We start from the raw sequence: 20,060 nt of genomic DNA, 5'->3' as shown, positions 1-20,060 counted from the left end.
TTGCTGAATTCCACCTCAAAGCCCATAGACTTCTATGGGATTCCGCACTCCCATTCACACTTCTGAATTTCCGCTTGTGGGATTCCGCCTTAGAAGTCTATGGGCTTTAATTTGAGGCGGAATTCCACAAGCGGAAATTCTGCCATTTGAACCACAATTTAAATACAGTGTCTGATTTTCAGCAGATTTTCAGCAGATTTTCAGTAAATGTTTATTCATTATTAGGGTGGGTTCACACTACGTTTTGTCCCATACGGGAGCGCATACGGCAGGAGGGAGCTAAAAGCTCGCGCTCCCGTATGTAACCGTATGCGCTCCCGTATGCCATTCACTTCAATGAGCCGACCGGAGTGAAACGTTCGGTCCGGTCGGCTCATTTTTGCGCCGTATGCGCTTTTACAACCGGACCTAAAACCGTGGTTGACCACGGTTTTAGGTCCGGTTGTAAAAGCGCATACGGCGCAAAAATGAGCCGACCGGACCGAACGTTTCACTCCGGTCGGCTCATTGAAGTGAATGGCATACGGGAGCGCATACGGTCACATACGGGAGCGCGAGGTTTTAGCTCCCTCCTGCCGTATGCGCTCCCGTATGGGACAAAACGTAGTGTGGACCCAGCCTTACTTTCGTAATCATAATTTTCAGGTTATTTCAGGGGAGCCATGTGAGCATTTCTGTCTTTCATGGTAGGATACCAACATTTCCACGCCGTACAGCTTTCTGTCTTTTATGGTAGGATACCGACATTTTTTCCACGCCGTACAGCTTTCGGTCTTGCCATGATCATCTGTTTGTCTATCAGGCCAGATGCATCTTTCTGCCTCTCAAACACAGGATTGTGGATGTTTTAGCCTCTGGATATTAATAAGAATCTTCATTGGCAGATTGCAGACAGTAGATTGGAATATGCCATAATTGAAGCACTTTAGATTTTGAGGTGTTTTCTGAGATTGAAACATTAGAATCGTCCATTAATGTTTGATCCGTTGACCCCTGGCAAGCAAGAAAATGAAGCACTTGGGCCTCTTCATTGTTTATCTAGGCATGGCAGCTTTGACGGGAACTGCCGCTCATCCTCATTGACCATCATATGAGCAGCAGTGGCTGACATAGCAACTACTATGCCTGGATGAGCAAGAAGGGGAGCCCCAATGCTCCACTGGTTTTCTGATTGGTAGAGACCATACCGCCACCAGTCTAACACTAAAGGATGAGAAATCAGGGTTTTATTTTTAAGTGCAATTGCTGTGTGTTAGTGTTGGAATTAGCTTGAAAGGTTATGGTCATACGGTTATATAAGCCATATGGAAAATCAAATCAGCATGGTTTTTGGATGTGCTGTTATTTTTATTCTTTTCTGTTTAGGCATTTTTGGTCTTTAAAGAGGTACTACAGTGAAAACCTTTTTTCTTTTAAATCAACTGGTGGCAGAAAGTTAAACATATTTGTAAATTACTTCTATTAAAAAATCTTAATCCTTCCAGTACTTATTAGCTGCTGAATGCTACAGAGGACATTCCTTTCTTTTTGGAACACTGATGACATTACGAGCACAGTGCTCTCTGCTGACATCTCTGTCCATTTTAGCAACCATGCATAGCAGATGTATGCTAAGGGCAGCATGGTGGCTCAGTGGTTAGCACTGCTGCCTTGCAGTGCTGGGGACTTGGGTTCAAATCCCACTAAGGTCAACAATAAATAAAGCGTTATTATTATTATTATAATGTCAGCAGAGAGAACTGTGCTCGTGATGTCATCAGAGAGCATTCCAAAAAGAAAATAATTTCCTCTGTAGTATTCAGCAGCTAATAAGTACTGGAAGGATTACATTTTTTTAATAGAAGTAATTTACAAATATGTTTAACTTTCTGCTACCAGTTGATTTAAAAGAAAAAAGGTTTTCACCGGAGTACCCCTTTAAATTCTGCACCTCAAGCTGTTGCAAAACTAGCTCCAAGCATGCTGGGATTTGTAGTTTTGCTACAAGTGGAGGTCCGCAGTATGCATCCCACTGTCCAGTTGAATTCAAAGTGAGCTTCAATGTTGAACTGTGCTGAAGAAGTCACATGTCACTTTAAAGTCTATGGGAGCTGAAAACTGCTTGTTTTTTTAGGCATTTATTTTTTATGTTTTTGTGGCTTTTGTGTTGTCGCCTGTGTGAACATAGCAAATACACGTCCGAATGTTTCCAATGGGAATCCGTGCTTATGGAACTGCTGCAAAATCTACAAAATAGAAAACGAATTTACATGGCGATAGTCTGAGCAGATTGGATTAACTGCACAAATCTGTAATGAGTTAATGTCGGTCCTAGAGGTTATGTTGTCCCAGCTTCCAGACTGTCTGTGGGGTTCAGTGCATTAACATATTATCCATTGTTCACACAATCTTCTCACTGGCTGTAAGGCTAGGTTCAAACTACGGAATTTCCGCCTGCAATTTCAAAAAGGGAAAATTCCGCTTGCTAAAATGTACTGTATAGTGAATGGGTTTCCGTTCACAAATTCACACTTCGGAATTTGTGAAGCGGAATTTGTGAACGGAAAATCTGCTTGGAAATTTCTGCCTGAAGAATGGCGTTGCTCTTTCTTCAGGCGGAAATCCGCGCGGAATACATTGCAGTCCATTGGAGACTGCAGTGTCCGCGCGGTCCTAGTGCCGACTGATTCAGTCAGCGCTGGCCGCACTCGGAATCTCCGGGCGGAAATTTTCTGCCCGGAGATTCCGTAGTCTGAACCTAGCCTTTCATACAAACAGAATGATCATTGCCCCATGTAAAGATCACAGGCTTCATAGGCTGCTCAGAAATCATGGCTGTTTTGTTGCACATCTCCCTGTACTCCGGGGACGGGTTGCTGACAGAGGAAAGTGAAGGGCCACACATTTATTGGGTCATTTTTAAAAGGTTCATTAAAGGAAACCAGTCGGCTTAAAGGGGTACTCCACTGCCCTAGCGTTCTGAACATTTTGTTCCGAACGCTGGCTATGGGGGTCGTGACATCACGCCCTCTCAATGCAAGTCTATGGGAGGGGGCGTGGCAGTCGCCACGCCCCCTCCCATAGGCATGCATTGAGGGGGGGGGTGTGACTTGACATAACAAAGGGCGTGGTTATGATGTCACGACCCCCACAGCACTCAGCCAGCATTTGGAACAAAATCCGTCTTCAATCCCCACCGATCCAGTACGGATGGAGATTCCATGGTCTGAACCTAGCCTTACACTTGCCAATAGGCTTCCAATGCATGTCGTCTATAAAACTTCTGAACATCTGCTCTAGATTGGTGCGGGATTGAAGACATTTTTGTGAATTTTAGAACACTTGCAGCTCTTGTTCCTTTTCTTCCAACCACCAGACAACCTCTTTAAAAATGTAAATTTGGCCCTGCCCGGATTGCATACTAATACTGCGCTAATTACAATGGCACAAAAGGGAAGACGCCGCTGTGATTGTTCGGCGGTGTCCTCTATTGGGAGGATTTAGATCCAGCCTTTCATCAATGAGAATCCAGTTAATGACTTGACGGGATAAATGGAAGTGTCTAATGACACCGGCCTCATGTATGTTTCATTAGTCACAAAATCACGGGAATGTAAATGAAAAATTGTAATATTCTGGTCCCCCCCCCAATGTTTTATTTCTAATGAACCTTAATAACCGGCTTGTCTTTTGTTTGACTAGCCTATCTCTTCTTAGTCTGCTGAATATTTCATAAAAGATATGTTTTGTCTGCTTGGTTAATCGCAGTAAAGGGAGCATAAGCGTTAGGAAATATGGCTGATCTATGAGAGTGTATGTAGTCTACAGACCTCCAAGGTTCTTTGCCGTATTTGTGTGGATGGCTTGGGTCCACTTTAAAGGGGTTATATATCAACTAACTCCAGAAATGTAAACAGATTTGTAAATGACTTCTATTAAAAAAAAAAATCTTAATCCTTTTAGTACTTATGAGCTGCTGAAGTTGAGTTGTTCTTTTCTGTCTAAGTGCTCTCTGACACGTGTCTCTGGAACTTTCCAGAGTAGAAGTAAATCCCCATAGCAAACCTCTTCTACTCTGTGCAGTTCCCGAGACAAGCAGAGATGTCAGCAGAGAGCACTGTTGCCATAAAGAAAAGAACAACTCGACTTCAGCAGCTGATAATTATTGGAAGGATTAAGATTTTTAGATAGAAGTAATTTTCAAATCTGTTAACTTTCTGGAGCCAGTTCATATATAATTTTTTTTTTTTTTTTTACCTGGAATACCCCTTTAATGGGATGTCTGGACAATTACTATCATATTAATTCTGTATGTGCTCAGGGTGTGATAAAAAGTGCTTCCTGTTTGCATCTTGTCACATGGGAAACGCCTGCTTTGCCAATCATTGGCCTCATCAGTAGCATGCCCTAAATGCAAATATAGTGCACCGAGCACTATGATTGGCTGCAGATTTGAGTGATGTCATCACAGTACTTCTGGCAAGGGACACCAGAGTGGCGGTGAATTTAGAGGGGAGTTCCTGTTTTTTTTTTTTTTTTTTTCTTTCACCCCAGTTACAGCCTATACTAAATATATAAAAACTACCAGAAGACCTATTTTAAATGACACTGACCTCTCCAAACATATATTCAGTGTGATTTATGTGAGCAGCAAATATGTTATTCGCTCCAGGATAAGCGTAGTCTGGGTGTACAGCCCATATGGACGGACTTTATATGGTTTATCAGAACAGTTTTCTGTACTTATAGTCATGATACTGTCTTTGTTTACAGACATGGAGATGATCAGGTTTACCCTTCCAGCAGTAAATAGGGGTTTTTCTTTCGTCCGATTATGAGTAATTTAAACAAGTTGGTGTCTTAAAGAGGTTATCCCGGATTGAAAGAAAAAGCTGATCTCTTCCAGCAACAGCAACACTATTGTCCTCAGTTTGTGTGGTATTGCGTCTCAGTTCCAATGAAGTAAATGAGGCAGAGTTGTAGTACCGCTTATAATCTGAGGACAAGTGTGGTGCTGTTTTTGGATGAAAGCCGCTATGTTTTTATTAATCCTCAGATATAATCCCTTTTGGTCTCAATACTTTAATAGACTGAAGGCTACACAGAACAGGCTACTTTATCCTGCCTGAAATGATAGAATCTAAGGGGCATGGGCTATGTGCTCCTTATTTTTGGAGATCACATTTCTTGGAAGAAGGCAGTGAATATACAAACAGTGACGCACATGCAAATAGACGTCTTTTTCCTTTCGGTTTTGTTGGTAAGAAAAGCTCCAGATTGTTTTCCAAGTTGTTCTATTATATTTCCTTTTAAATCAGCACTGATTTTTATACAGAAAATTGCATGAATATGTTAATAAAAAATTCAACTTGTACCATGTTGTTGTATATGTAGTTTGCAATACCACAGATTACCAGTTAGAAGAGGTGGCACTGTTTTTGAAAGAAAGTTGCCGTGTTCAACCCCCCCCCCCCCCCCCCTTACTAGTCTAGTAAGTACACAGCTCTCCATGTACTGACTTAAACAGATTAAAGGATAGGGGATAAGATGTCTGATCACCGGGGTCCCGCCGCTGGAGGTGTGACGTCACACGGGGGCGGAGTAGTGATGTCACGATACTCCAGCCCCATAGTTGTGATGCAGCATACTCCGAGGCTGCAGCGCTGCATGCAGCTCCCAGAGGTGGGTGCTGCATGTGAGATAGCAGGGGTCCCCAGTGGCGGGACCCCCTTGGATAGGGGATAAGATGTCTTAGGGCTGGAGTATCCCTTTAAAGGGGTTATCCAGGAAAAAACTTTTTTTTTTTTTTATATATCAACTGGCTCCAGAAAGTTAAACAGATTTGTAATAAAAAATCGTAATCCTTTCAGTGCTTATGAGCTGCTGAAGTTGAGTTGTCCTTTTCTGTCTAAGTGCTCTCTGATGACACCTGTCTCGGGAACTGTCCAGTTTAGAAGCAAATCCCCATAGTAAACCTCTTCTACTCTGTGCAGTTCCCGAGACAAGCAGAGATGTCAGCAGAGAGCACTGTTGTTAGACAGAAAACAACTCAACTTCTCCAGCTGATAATTATTGAAAGGGTTAAGATTTTTTAATCGAAGTAATTTACAAATCTGTTTAACTTTTCCTGGAGTACCCCTTTAAACACAAAAACTAATCTTAATAAATTGAGCTGCAGTGGAAAGTATGTGGAAAGGACAAAGCCTAAGCTTTCTATGAATCAGGAAGGTCTTGGACCTCAAACTACATGTATTACCGATCTACATATAGCTGATAAATGTCTGATTGATAGAGACCTGACCATTAGGACCCCTATCATAAAAATGGGGTTGTCCAAGTCACCCATTTGAATGGAAAAGGGGTCAAGCTTTCACCGGTAGTCCCCCAGAGTAGAATCCACTGCTCCATTGAAACGGGGAACTCTGCACCCCTTGTCTTGTGAGCACTTGGGCCATACATTGAAATATTGTTAGTTGTCCAGCCCCCTATTTAAGGTCTATTAATCCATGGCTTTAATGGTTAAAAAAACAAAAGCTAATTTCTTCTAAAAAAAAAAAAAAAACTCCACTTTTGTTCTCAGGTTGTGTGTGGTATTGCAGCTCAGTTCCATTCAAGTGAATGGTCAGGTTGTAATACCACACGCAACCTGAGGACAGGTGGTGGTGCTGTTTTTGAAAAAAAAATTGCTTTTTTTTTTTTTCTATTCATGGATCGGGTCTTTAATTGGCGTATCTGGTGTTCTGTGTGGGTGCTGCAGAATGTTCAAAATAATCTATAATGAGCAATAGGAAAATGACTTCATCATTCATGTATATAAAACATGATCCTTATGGGGATCTGGTTTGTAACATGTTAATGGTTGTTCTCTGACTATTGTATTTCTACTGTAAATGGATGTGTAAAAGGTAATTATCCATTCAACGTACAATAGGGCAGTGTTTTCCAACCAGCGTTCCTCCAGCTGTTGCAAAACTATAGCGTTTGTGGGAGAGCAAGAGGACCTGTCTAACCAAGCTATACTTTGGTCTAGATATATTGATGATGTTTTTGTTTTATGGCTAGACAGTAAGGAGAATTTTGAGAAATTTGTTAATTGTCTGAACCGTAACCAAATCGGTTTGACTTTTACGTTTGAGATCCAGGATAAACAACTTGCCTTTTTGGACGTCATGGTTAAAAAGAATACACGGGGCAGTCTGGACACCACGGTCTATAGAAAATCCACAGCCACGAACAGCCTCCTGAGATGGGAGAGCTGCCACCCGGTGCCCCTTAAAAGGGGCATACCGCGGGGGCAGTATCTCCGTCTCAGGAGGAACTGTTCAGATAGGGAGGAGTTCATACAACAGTCTAAAGATCTAAGAAATCGCTTTATCCAACGTGGCTACCCCGACCATATACTACGTAAGGCCTACAAATTTGCCCTGACTCAGGACAGAACATCACTCCTGACACCAAAACCCAAAAGGGAGGAGAGTAGATATACACGAATAATAGGGACATTCGACAATATGTCCCAGGAGGTGAAGAACATCATCCATCGGCACTGGGACATATTGAGAATGGACCCAGACCTGAGAGAAGTGATAGGACCGAGACCCTTAATCACATATCGTAAAGGACCAAGTGTGGGAGACAAACTCGTCCACAGCCATCTTCAAATTGATACTCCCAAAACGTGGTTGGGGGTAGGGAGCACAAAGGGCTGTTTTCAGTGCGGGCACTGCCGTGCCTGTTCTCATATATGCAAAACAAAAGTTTTTGAGGATACAGAATCAGGTAATAAAATCTACATCAAGCACTTCATCAATTGTAGCTCTAGAGGGGTCATTTACTTGGCTGTGTGCCAATGTGGCAAGAGATACGTTGGCAAAACGATACGTGAGTTTCGTCGAAGAGTACTGGAGCACGTAGGGGATGTCCGGAATGTCAGAAATACCCCAGTCGCAATGCATATAAATACCATGCACAACAGTGATATATCTTATATAAAATTCATTGGTATTGATTTGGTTAAACCACTACAGAGGGGTGGAGATTGGGATAGATCTATATTGCAACGAGAATGTAAATGGATCTACAGATTACAAACCATGGCCCCAAAGGGACTTAATGAACAATTATTGTTTTCTTGTTTCATTTAGAGGTATTGGGAAGAGATCCACGGACAGGACCCACTAAGGGTGGCCCATTTGAGGTAGCCAGGGGAGATCCCAGTGGATCTTAAGGATTTAGGTGCCACCCATATAGCTAGGGAAACTTAGGGTGCAACAGGAGGTTCCTGATCTTCGGTACCGCCCTTTTTAGGGCGTCCATGCCGCTTAGGTTGAGGTGATCCAGACTAGGACCCAACAGGGCTAGAACAGGTCTCCCTAGGTCCACTCTAATCCCCCCTCCTCTCTCCCTAAAATAGGGTTATCCAGTCCACTAATCATTCCGTGGATCTCTGATTTTCCCCCCCCCCCCAAATAACAACACTAAACCATAAACTATTCTTCTTTACTATATTCCCCATTTTACACATTTACATATCTATATAAATTCTATAGTCGATTTGCTAATATGCATTTATACTACTTTTGTTGTCCATTTTCTTGTACCCATCTTTACCAATGATTTAGAAAACTAGTATTTACATTGTATTCTAAGACATCACTATGTCCTCCAGTATTGACTCCTATGAAACATTCCAATGTATCATCTAAAATATGGGTGGGAGTGGGATAATAACTTGGATCAGGGTCAGGATTGTTTTTACTGCCTATATAACCAACATAGGACTAAAACTCTGGTTTATGGCGGTTTATTATGTGATCATTAACTGTATCTAGATATACTGATAACCTATGTGTTATGCAGAGAGAAGGTTACAATTGTGTAGTAGGCATACTGACATCCAGGACTGGATTATTAAAGATGCCTATCACAGTGCACAGATGGAGACACAACGGACTCTATACTGTGCATAATTATCTTATTTATAAAGTTAGTACCTGTTCCATGCCTTTAGCCTAAGTCAGTGTTTATTCATTCATTTATATACTCACTTAGCCGATAACGCATCCGACGTGTGAATACTGCTGAACCCGATCTATCCCGATATCGGGACTGGAGCGGGGACCACGCCCCCTTGAGCGGCGTCATGGGGACGGGCCTCCAATGACGTAAATAGGGTGCGCCTCGGCTTGATGGAGACGCCGGCGTGCTCACCTGACACGCAGACAGTCCGGACACCGTTCCGGTACTCGCTGCCACAGCAGCGACTCAGACGCACTTTGTCCTGAACAATTGAATGTAAGTAGTTCAGATAACACTTTAGTACCTACTTCTTGCTAGTTATTATGCGGCTATTTTCTATATATGCTCCACACACTCTGTCGGAATGTGATTCTAAATAAGGGCATATTATTATTATTTTCAGTGCCCGGCTCTCTCACTTTATTTGATCCAGTAGACAGTAAGTACCCACTTGCTAATGCACGAAAAACAGCAAAGAGGGGTAAGTCATCTACTGGTTACTAAGGGAGATGTCCATGATTTCTTATCGTTATAGGCACTAACCGGGATGGTGAGAAACGCCCTATCTGGTCTCTGGACGCGATAGTTAATCACAGAGTCGGAGCTTTTGTTGACGCAGTTTACTCTATGGTGGTTACTCTCTGGGTGTCATCAGTTGACAAATCTGCTTTTAAAGAGATATACACAGTGACATATTAACGAGATACCTAACTCCAGAGTCTGCTATAACCATATACCTAATCCCCTGAAGAAGTGTGGGGGATAACTATATACTCTAACCCCTACATGGAAACGCGTTGGGAGAGGGAGAAAGGAAAATATATCGATTAATACTGGTTGAATACTCTATGTGATAGTGTCAATATCCTATCCAGGATGGGATTTGAATACTATATGTGATATTGTAAACATATCATCTATGATTACAGTACTATAGCATGGTGTGTACCTAACCACTGGTGCTATACCTACCGCGTCATTTGTCTCAATAGTCGCAATAGTGTGTAAATATCACTTCTTTAAGATACTACAATTATTTATTATTTTTTGTTTGTGGATCGGTAAAATTTTTTTTTTTTTTAAATACACCATTAAAAGTTATATTTTAGAAGGCACCTCAGTCCCTGGTAGGGACAACATATATACATTTTTTCGCAAAACTACAACTCCCAGCATGCCCGGACAGCCAAAGGCTGTCCGGGCATGCTGGGAGTTGTAGTTTTGCAACAGCTGGAGGCACACCGGTTAGGAAACCTAGCGTAGTTTGTTTCTCTTAGTTTTGGCCTACTACGCTATGTTGTTTATAAAGCCGTTTACCACGAGAACTTTCACTTTCTTGTCCCAAGTCATTCTTTTTGGGCCACTCCTTACAGGGCAAAGGCTTTTTATAAGAAAAGAAAAAAACATGTTTTCTTTATTTTGCTGAAGAAATGTCATTATCTGGGTGGATGATGACAGATGTCAGAGGCGCAGTGTGTGTGTGTGTCTAGCCTGAAATCGTTTTATTTTCATATTACTAAAATTCAGCAGCAAGTAGTCTGGTTCTTGCTTTTATTTGGTAAAGGTCGATTCCGGGGAGGTTTAAAAAAAAGAAATTCTAACTGGAAGGAATAGGGTTAAAAACAAACCCTGTACTCGCCACTCAATAGGCTGCCGCTCTGGTAACAGAACTGGTGCAGTGACATTGCATACATTGGGGGTCCTATTCAAAATTCTTCGCGTCACAAATTTTGCGCCAAATTTTGGCACGAAAAAGTTTCCATCAGATATTCAAAGTGTTTTCCATGAGAATTATCCAAAGTTTACACTAGTCACACCAGTTTTGCAAAAGTGGGCGTGGCTATGTAAATTTAATGTTTTACATGATATTTTCAAAGGGGTGAAAGTCCATTTTACATCCAAAATTTCACACCAGCTTATTGCTAGTGTAGAAATCACAGAATAGGTTATCGTGTTTTCTTTATTTATTTTTTATTTTTTTTTGGTCGGGGGAGGTGTTATTTAATCAATCGTTTAAAAAAAATGAATTTTATTTTTCATGGTCACTGCTAGAGATGAGCGAACTTACAGTTGATGACTTTATCCTGCATAAATTAGTTCAGCTTTCCGGTGCTCCGGTGGGCTGGAGACTCTCTCCTAGGACTGTATCCACCTTTTCCAGCCACCGGAGCATCTGAAAGCTGAAATAATTTATGCAGGAAAAGTCATGAACTGCCGAGCAGTGAAGTTTGTGACGAATCGAATTTACTGTAAGTTCGCTAATCTCTAGTCACTGCACCTGCTTTACATTTAGCCCCTGGTTTTATTTATACAGTAATCGCTTGTACTAGTAATTATAGAATATTTCCGTGATTCAAAATTTGACGCTAATCTCTGCAATTTTGGTGGAGAAAAAAAAAAGTTGGTGGCAAAAAATAATTTTGTGTCAAAATCTGCAGTTTTGGTGCGAAAAAACCCCCTAAAAGTGGCATGAAAATGAACTCTCATACATTTTCAAAGAAGCACAAGAGACCTTTGAAAATGAAAAAGTGTAATATCGCTGGAACAGAAATTACAGTAGTCTTTGAAATCACCCCCCCCCCCCCGCCTTTGTGCGCATAATGCTGTACCTGTAACGTAGTTTATAAGGTTGAAACAACGATAAACGCCCATTAAGTTCAACCAATATCCCTATTGTGTTTCTACTGTCTTGATTCACAGGAAGGCAAAAGAAAAACCTTATGAGGCTGATGCCAAATGCCACATACCTGGGAAAATTCCTTTCCGACCCTAAATATGACTAATATTCAGAATAAATCCCTGGATCAATGTTCTGTCCCTATAGATCTGGTATCCTTAACCTGTAATGTTATCACTCTCCAGAGATGTATTCAGGCCTTTTATAAAGTTCACTATGACCATATCCTCCGGCAGAGAGTTTCACAGTCTCACTGCTCTTACAGTAAAGAATCCCATATGTGCTGGTGTAGAAACCTTCTTTCCTCTAGATAAAGAGAATGCGTTGGCCAGTGATATAGATATATATAGATAGATAGATATTTTGTATATCTTGGCAAAACCATTAACCTTTTAAATGAATTTAAAAAATCATTTTATAGAAATCATGTCACCACTAGGGGTCCCCATACCATCCATAACATAATCCTGTCCAGTTGCATCATCATCTTTGTCCTAGCTGAAGCACAGGCATGGACAAAGTCCAGGAAATGAGGACGGGACTAGTACTCCTCTGTGCTCACTCCTGTCTTGTCTCTCAGACTGCAGCATGAAAACAGAGAGGAGGGGGTTTTAGAGCACCCTGCAGTTATTGGATTAAGAGACCCATTATTGCACATTTAGGGATTAGGGAGGAAGTTAAAGGGGTATGCTGGGCAAAAATATTTTATTCCCTATCCAAAGGATAGGACCCCCCGCGATCTCCCTGCAGCACCCGCATTCTATGCGGGGCTGCGCCTCCAGTTTCTGAAACCTCTGGCGTGATGGCCGTCACGCCCCCTCCCATAGACATGAATTTAGAGGGCGTGGCTTGACATCACATGCCCAGTCCCGGAAACCCGGATGTTTCCAAAACTGGAGACACAGCCCCACATAGGGGATAAAATGTTTTTGCCCGGAATACCCCTTTAATTCATGGTGAATGAGGGCTGGCTCAGTGCTTGCCTCCTACATGCCCCTTCCTGAGCAGTGGATGTCAGAATGAATGAGCAGCAGAACAGAAGGTTTTGGAAGCCAAATACAGAAGCTACAATAACAGAAATTGGTCCCTGGGAGTTATCAGGGCAAATTAATCAATAACAACCTTTAAGGGGTGACCCCCTTGCGGGGAAAACCCTTACTTGAACCCTCCCTTTAAAAATATATCTTTATTTCTCTTTATTAAAATATATAGTACCCCAAGAAAATGTTAACATTTGCAGTGGTATTGGGTGACTGAGTTTAGAGTGTGGGGTTCTCCCACACTCTATAGCTAGGTCAGATCCGGACTGCGGTGTCTGTCCATTCATGTAATGTGGACCATTGGGGCCTCCAATGTCCGCTGTATCACCGCGGTCCCTGACTCTATTAATGTCACTGATACCCTTTAACTGCGCCACTAAAACACTAGACTGTAAGCCTCCCCGACGTTTCAGTGACTAATCACCTTTGTCAAGGGTTGCGAGGCTCCTGAGCTCCCTAACGCCCGGTGGGAGATTATATAAACTTCTGTGTCTGTGCAGTTCACCAGTATCAGCAAGTTACTTATACTGGAAATGTGCTGTAAAACATTGACAGATTGGCGGTAAGATACCAATAATGTAATATTTATGGCCCATCATACACAGTAGGTTCTCACCAGATTTCACCACAGTTTGCAGTTTTTGCCAATAAATATCCGTGACACCATGGGTTTGCCTGCCACAGTTCGGTGTCTTGGAGAATGAATAGAGTTTTTATGGAACCAAGGATATCCCATAAGTAATAAAGAACTGATAATGACATTTTCCAACCTTCCCCAATAATCTCAGGGACTTGATTTTTGCTGATCAGTGACATCTATTTGTGTTGTATTGTTCGCATTGTATCCAGGGTTTTTGTTGTATTTCTCAAAATCCCATACCATACCTGAAAGGAGAGTTTTAAATCCAGCTTTCCCTAATTTATCGGTGTTCTGATCCCCAATGGTACCACCGGCTCTGTATTCCCAGTGGTGAGGCTTATAGATTGACCTGCTTCACTTCTCCAGGGAGCACAGAGAGACGCACGCTTAACGTTCAAAATGTACCGTACATTTCTGAAATGCCCAGTATTTTTCCCAAGATAGTCTCCCTTGGTCTTTTGCAGATGATTATGGGTGGGTTCACTTTGGTCCCAGGGATCAAACTGCACCCATACAAAATAGTTAAATTGCAACATGGCCACCTTTTCTCTTAGGTGCAGCCAGGAGTACACAAGGCTATTGTGGATGACGTTTGATAGACTGCACAGCTTGTACAAAGATTTTACTGCAGCCAATGGTAGAGTTTAAGGCTCTCTGTTACCTGTGCAGAGGGAGAGGCTAATCTGACCATCACCTATTGTGAATGGTAGATCCTGTTGTATCTATATACAGGTGTCACCTTTCAATGTAATCCTGTCTGTTATGATTAGGAGCAGAATGCTGAAAAACTTACTCTATAGAACAGGGAATGTCGAGCTAATATTGGGCTTAGTGGCCAGAAAGATATTGTAAGATTTCAGGATTTAAAATATTAATAACAAAATTCACAAAAAAAAACTAAAAATGAACAAACGAAAAATTCAGAAGACAAAAATATTTTTTTTTAATAAATACATTTAACATGAACACTTGATTTATACAATAGGTCATTTTCTGAAGACTCATTCCTTTCAGATTCACGTGCTCTGTATTGTTTTTAGGTATAACCTCCTATACTGATCCATTTCTCAGCATATCTTTGATATATTTGGATTTCGAGCTCTCTAGGAGAACAGAACACAAACTACTAAGTTCTTACTGCCTTCAGCTAGGGGCGTCTTACTATGTATTGTTTATTATGGAGGTCAGTGTTGGGCTGCAGGTAACCTTCATTTTATCATTTACTCTCCTTGTAAAGTAACGCCTTCAGCCCCTTAAAAAATGATATGAATGTAATACTTGTAATCTTGTACCATAGATTGGGGTTTCTATGTCCATTTTATGGTTAACCATGCAGTCCACATGTCTGGATCGCTCTGATCCTTCTTGGCCCTCTCTGACGTTTTAGAAGTAGAGTTCTTTATTCCTGAAATAGTGAAGCACTAACTTTGTAATGTACACCTCTTCTGTATGGTGAATCATTTCTGGTTCTCATAATACAGCCAACAGTGTAAACAAAGGAGGCTTTTTTTTCCATGGTTGCTATGAGGGTATAATATATATATATATATATATATATATATATATATATAATATTAGGGCTGCACGATATGGGGAAAATGTGAGATTTTGATATGTGATGCCATATAATAAATAAATGGTGAAATCCCCCCAATTGGCTGGACAAAATTATTGGAACCCTTAACCTAATATTTGGTTGCACACCCTTTGGAAAAAATTACTGAAATCAGTCGCTTCCTATAACCATCAATAAGCTTCTTACACCTCTCAGCCGGAATGTTGCACCACTCTTCTTTTGCAAACTGCTCCAGGTCTCTCTTATTGGAAGGCGCCTTTTCCCAACAGCAATTTTAAGATCTCTCCACAGGTGTTCAATGGGATTTAGATCTGGACTCATTGCTGGTCACTTCAGAACTCTCCAGCGCTTTGTTGCCATCCATTTCTGGGGGCTTTTTGACTTATGTTTGGGGTCATTGTCCTGCTGGAAGACCCAAGATCTTGGACGCAAACCCAGCTTTCTGACACTGGGCTTTACATTTCGACCCAAAATCCGTTGGTAATCCTCAGATTTCATGATGCCTTGCACACATTCAAGACACCCAGTGCCAGAGGCAGCAAAACAACCCCAAAATATCATTGAACCTCCACCATATGTCACTGTAGGTACTGCATTCTTTTCTTTGTAGGCCTCATTCCGTTTTTGGTAAACAGTAGAATGATGTGCTTTACCAAAAAGCTCTATCTTGGTCTCATCTGTCCACAAGACATTTTCCCAGAAGGATTTTGGCTTACTCAAGTTCATTTTGGCAAAATGTAGTCTTGCTTTTTTATGTCTGTGTCAGCAGTGGGGTCCTCCTGGGTCTCCTGCCATAGCGTTTCATTTCATTAAAATGTTGACGGATAGTTCGCACTGACACTGATGCTGTCTGAGCCTGCAGGACAGCTTGAATATCTTTTGGAACTTAATTTTCCTCTTCCATCCACGCCCAGGTAGATTAGCTACAGTTCCATGGGTTGCAAACTTCTTGATAATGTTGTGCACTATGGACAAAGGCAAATCTAGATCTCTGGAGATGGACTTGTAACCTTGAGATTGTTGAGAACCAAAATTGCGGAAAAATATCAAGTCCTCAGACAGTTCTCTTGTCCTCTTTCTGTTGTCCATTCTTAGTGTGGCACACACAGACACACAATGCAAATACTAAGTGAACTTCTCTCCTTTTTATCTGATTTCAGGTGTAATTTTTATTTGCCCTAACCTGTTACTTGCCCCAGGGTAGTTTAAAGGAGGATCACATGCTTGAAACAATTTTATTTTTCCACAATTTTGAAAGGCTGCCAATAATTTTGTTCAGCCCATTTTTGGAGTTTGGTGTGACATTATGTCCAATTTGCTTTTTTTTCCTCCCTTTTTTGGTTTAGTTCCAATACACACAGAGGGAATAAACATGTGTATAGCAAAACATGTGTTACTGCAATCCTTTTCTGTGAGAAATACTTCAATTTCTTGAAAAACTTCAGGGCTGCCAACATTTACGGCTATGACTGTATATGTATGTGTGTGTTTGTCCTTTTTAGATATTAATATTTTTTGGCTAGACTGGAGAAGACATTACACTATGTTGTATATGGCAACAGGATGGAAAACAACAATTTTGTTTTTATTGTTGGTTTGTTTAGAAATAGAACAGAATAGAACAATAGAAATAAAGCCTAGGTTGCAAAGTTCATATATTAAAATGAAGCAAAAAGTTTAGACTATTCCTAATTCATATTCAAGATGACTATTTGAGGGCCATATTTAGTGATAGTTACAATTTCCCTTTTTAGGGCAAATTCTGCTTCAAGCAGACACAGGGCTACCTGGCTGGAGCCCTGTGTGTCTGCTCATAGCAGAATCCGCTGCGGATGCCATATATGTGACCCTACCCTTACTTGTCTGATGGGGCCACCAAGCCAATGGATGCAGGGCCACCATCAAAAAGCCATAACTATCTGATCAATACACAGTAAACAGAGATGGAAGTACACAGCTCCATAAATTGTACAGTGGACATGCTTCCATTCACTGCAATGATTGCTGACCGGCAGTAACACGGCATGCCCACTACTCAATGAGTGGCGTTGTCTGCTTCCAGCTGTGTACAGCTTTGGCAAATAATTTATATGGGTGGAAGGGGGGGGGGGGGGGTGGATCCATTGAAGTGAATAACAAAAGTTGCAACAGGAAATCGCGAGTTTATCAATGTGTGAACGTACCCTTGGGGACGCCATACTTGAAGTCAAACGGAGCCTATTATAGCTAAAGGGGTACTCCACCGGGCATAAGATGGCTGATCACGGTGGTCCAGCCGATGGGGACCCCCGCGATCTCGGGCCGACAACGACTGCGTCTTGCTTAACACGGAAGCTTGGAGCTTCCGTGCTCTTGATGTCACGACACGCCCCCTCCATTCATGTCTATGGGAGCGTGCATGGCAGCTAGTACGTAGCAGTCACGTCTCCTCCCATAGACTCAAATGGATCGGGTGTGGAAGGGTCTCCAGGTGCGGGAGCCCTGTGATTAGACATCTTATCCCCTATCCTTTTGATAGGGGTTAAGATGTTTTCTGACAGAGTACCCCTTTAATGCTGGGTGACCATAAGGTGCTGGATGTTTCCACCATCTACCAGACAAAGATGTCATTTTTTTTGTTCTGTTTCTGTTACAGAGTAAGAATAATGGAAATGTTTAAAAGGAGCCCTTGGAGAGAGAACTAAATAGGACTATAAATGACCTACAGATATACAACTTTAAAGTTTTAACTAGGGATCGACCGATATCGATTTTTTTAGGCCCAATACCGATACTGATAATCTGTGACCTTTCAGGCCGATAGCCGATAACTTATACCGATATTCCGGTATAAATTATCGGCTATTACCCCACCCGGCCCCGCAGAAGCCGCTGCAGATCAATGATTTTAAAGCGGGCGCTTTAAATCAATGAAGTGCAGCGGCTTTTGCGGGGCCAGAGACCACCACCGCCCGTCTCTCTCCCCCTGCCTGTCCTGGGGTCCTCTCTAGTCCAACCACCACCACTGCTGCCCCATTGCCTCCCCCATCCCTGGTTTTATAATTACCTGTTCCCGGGGTCCGCGCTACTTCTGGCTCCGGCAGCGTCCTGAAATGTCACTGTGCGCTCTGATGGTGACGTTGTGTTGAGGACGTCACTCGTCATTGTGTCATCGCAGGAGCCAGAAGTAGCGTGGACCCCGGGAACAGGTGATTATAAAACCGGGGATGAGGGAGGCGATGGGGCAGCGGCAGTCTCTGGCCGGGGAGGCTGGGCGGGACATTATCGGCAAGGTAATTGCTGATACCGATAATGTCCAAAATCGTGAATATCGTCCAAACTGATAATCTGTCGATCCCTAGTTTTAACAGTATTAGAAACAAATGCTTTTTTCAGGAAAAAGCCCCACACCTGTGCACAGGTTGTGTGTGGTATTGCAGCTCAGTTTAATTAAAGCTTCAAAAACATACAAAGCCTGTGGCCAAGTGTGGCAGTGTATTCTTATAGTGTTCAACCCTTTTATGGGTGTATGGGAACACTGAATGAAATTAAAGTTCCACACAATTGAGGTTTGGCCATATTTAGCCCAGGACTGGTAGAATTGTAGGTGACTGATATCCAATGTGTCTGTAAGGCTTCTTTCACACTACAAAATTACTCCATTTTAAAGATTCGTTGGAAGTTCCGTCTGAAAATCGGCTGCAAAACGGCATTATAGTCTATGGGATTTTTCTAATAGCTGTTTTAATCCGTTATAGCCAGTTATTAATAACTGCCGTTATTTTGTGACGGAAGATAGTAACGGGAGAAATAGTGCATGTATTACTATCTTCCGTCACAAAATAACGGCCGTTATTAATAACGGGCTATAACGCGTTAAAAATGATAATGTAAAAATCCCATAGACTATAATGGGATTTTCTAACGGCCATATAGGATTTTGTATCTGCCGTTTTAAAGCTGATTTTCAGACGGAACTTCCAACGGATCTTTAAAACGGATGAATTTTGTAGTGTGAAAAGGGCCTAGAAGCTAACTTTGCTTATTTTTTTTGTTGTCTATATATTATTCAATTAATGCTACTAGAATGTTTTTCTTTTTTCCTATGGCGCTCCTGGTATTGTTTAAACCATCAATATCACATATCTATACACTAATGGCCGCAGTGATTAGCCACATTTTTTATTTTTCACTGCCAATAAATGTTCTTCGCTGAAGATGTGATTGATCTTAGTGGTTTAATGGAGTGAATTCTCTGTTGGCATTAATTTTGCTTCTTCAACCTTCAAGGCCTTAGGGGGAGCTATACGCCTTTTTACTATGTGTTCTCTGCCCTGTGTTGCAGTGTGTTGGTGATAAGACTTATCTTTGGCTACAGACTACTACTCCTCCCTGCTCCATGCCTTCATGGGTTATCTAGCTCCAGTTAACAAGGAGTTCATTTGGCACGTTACCCTATCGGAGGTTCTAAGTTAGTTATATTGTGCAGTATAGTGACTATACGGGCAGCTATGAAGTTACTGTGTTTTATGAAGCACATTGCAGTTATTTTATGAGGCTCTTATCTAGCGCTTTTATCAGTTTGTACAGTAAATACTGTTGAGGATCATAACAGCTGGCTATTGACCTGTTCATGTCTGGCACCACCCAGATTTAGCATGACATCACTATGCAAAGCAAGCCGGGCTAGTCCACCTTAATGTTATTTCAAGGAAGCCGTGCATACACCTAAACGTGTCTTGGCTGCTGGAGCCAGAGTTCTACATTAGCTGTCAGTGATGTGATGGGACATGGAGTTTTTAAAAAGGGTGGTACCCACCTCCATTTCGGGCGAGGTGGTCTTAGATGTAGGAAGCACGGTGCGGGAAAGTGCACCCAGGCTTCTGAAGATGAGAAGGGTGAGCCTGCTGTCTCTGGGACAGACCATTGATGAGGACCATGAAGCTCATTTCCAGGGGCATAACCTGAACAAGCCAAAAAGAAGGCCTCTAGGTATGTTTCATTTATAATTATAGACCCCATATAAGGATTATTATTGAATGCATTTGGTTTGTATCTTAAATTGTTGTTCTTCAAGCTTGATTTGCATTTACATTCAAGGATTGCAGTTGTTCATTTATTTGTCTATTTTGTGTTGTACCTTTTTACTTA

At 41.8% G+C, this 20,060-nt stretch overlaps 1 protein-coding gene across 10 annotated transcripts in view; it reads left to right on the top strand.

Annotated features, from left to right (window-relative positions):
- FRYL (FRY like transcription coactivator) overlaps positions 1 to 20,060 on the top strand; it is a 358,656-nt gene that overhangs the window by 80,586 nt on the left and 258,010 nt on the right. For 7 of the 10 annotated variants that reach the window (XM_056557850.1, XM_056557808.1, XM_056557798.1 and 4 more), the window contains exon 1: positions 19,883 to 19,901. The exons of 1 other annotated variant lie outside the window; for it this stretch is intronic. The gene's annotated coding sequence lies outside the window, so the exon portion shown is untranslated. Of the gene's footprint in view, positions 1 to 19,881; positions 19,902 to 20,060 lie in introns of those variants that run through there. 2 more of the 10 variants (XM_056557771.1, XM_056557761.1) reach the window with 1 other exon arrangement.

Source organism: Hyla sarda, chromosome 1 (genome assembly GCF_029499605.1).
Source record: "Hyla sarda isolate aHylSar1 chromosome 1, aHylSar1.hap1, whole genome shotgun sequence".
NCBI classification, from domain to species: domain Eukaryota; kingdom Metazoa; phylum Chordata; class Amphibia; order Anura; family Hylidae; genus Hyla; species Hyla sarda.
This window is presented reverse-complemented; position numbering and strand designations above follow the sequence as displayed.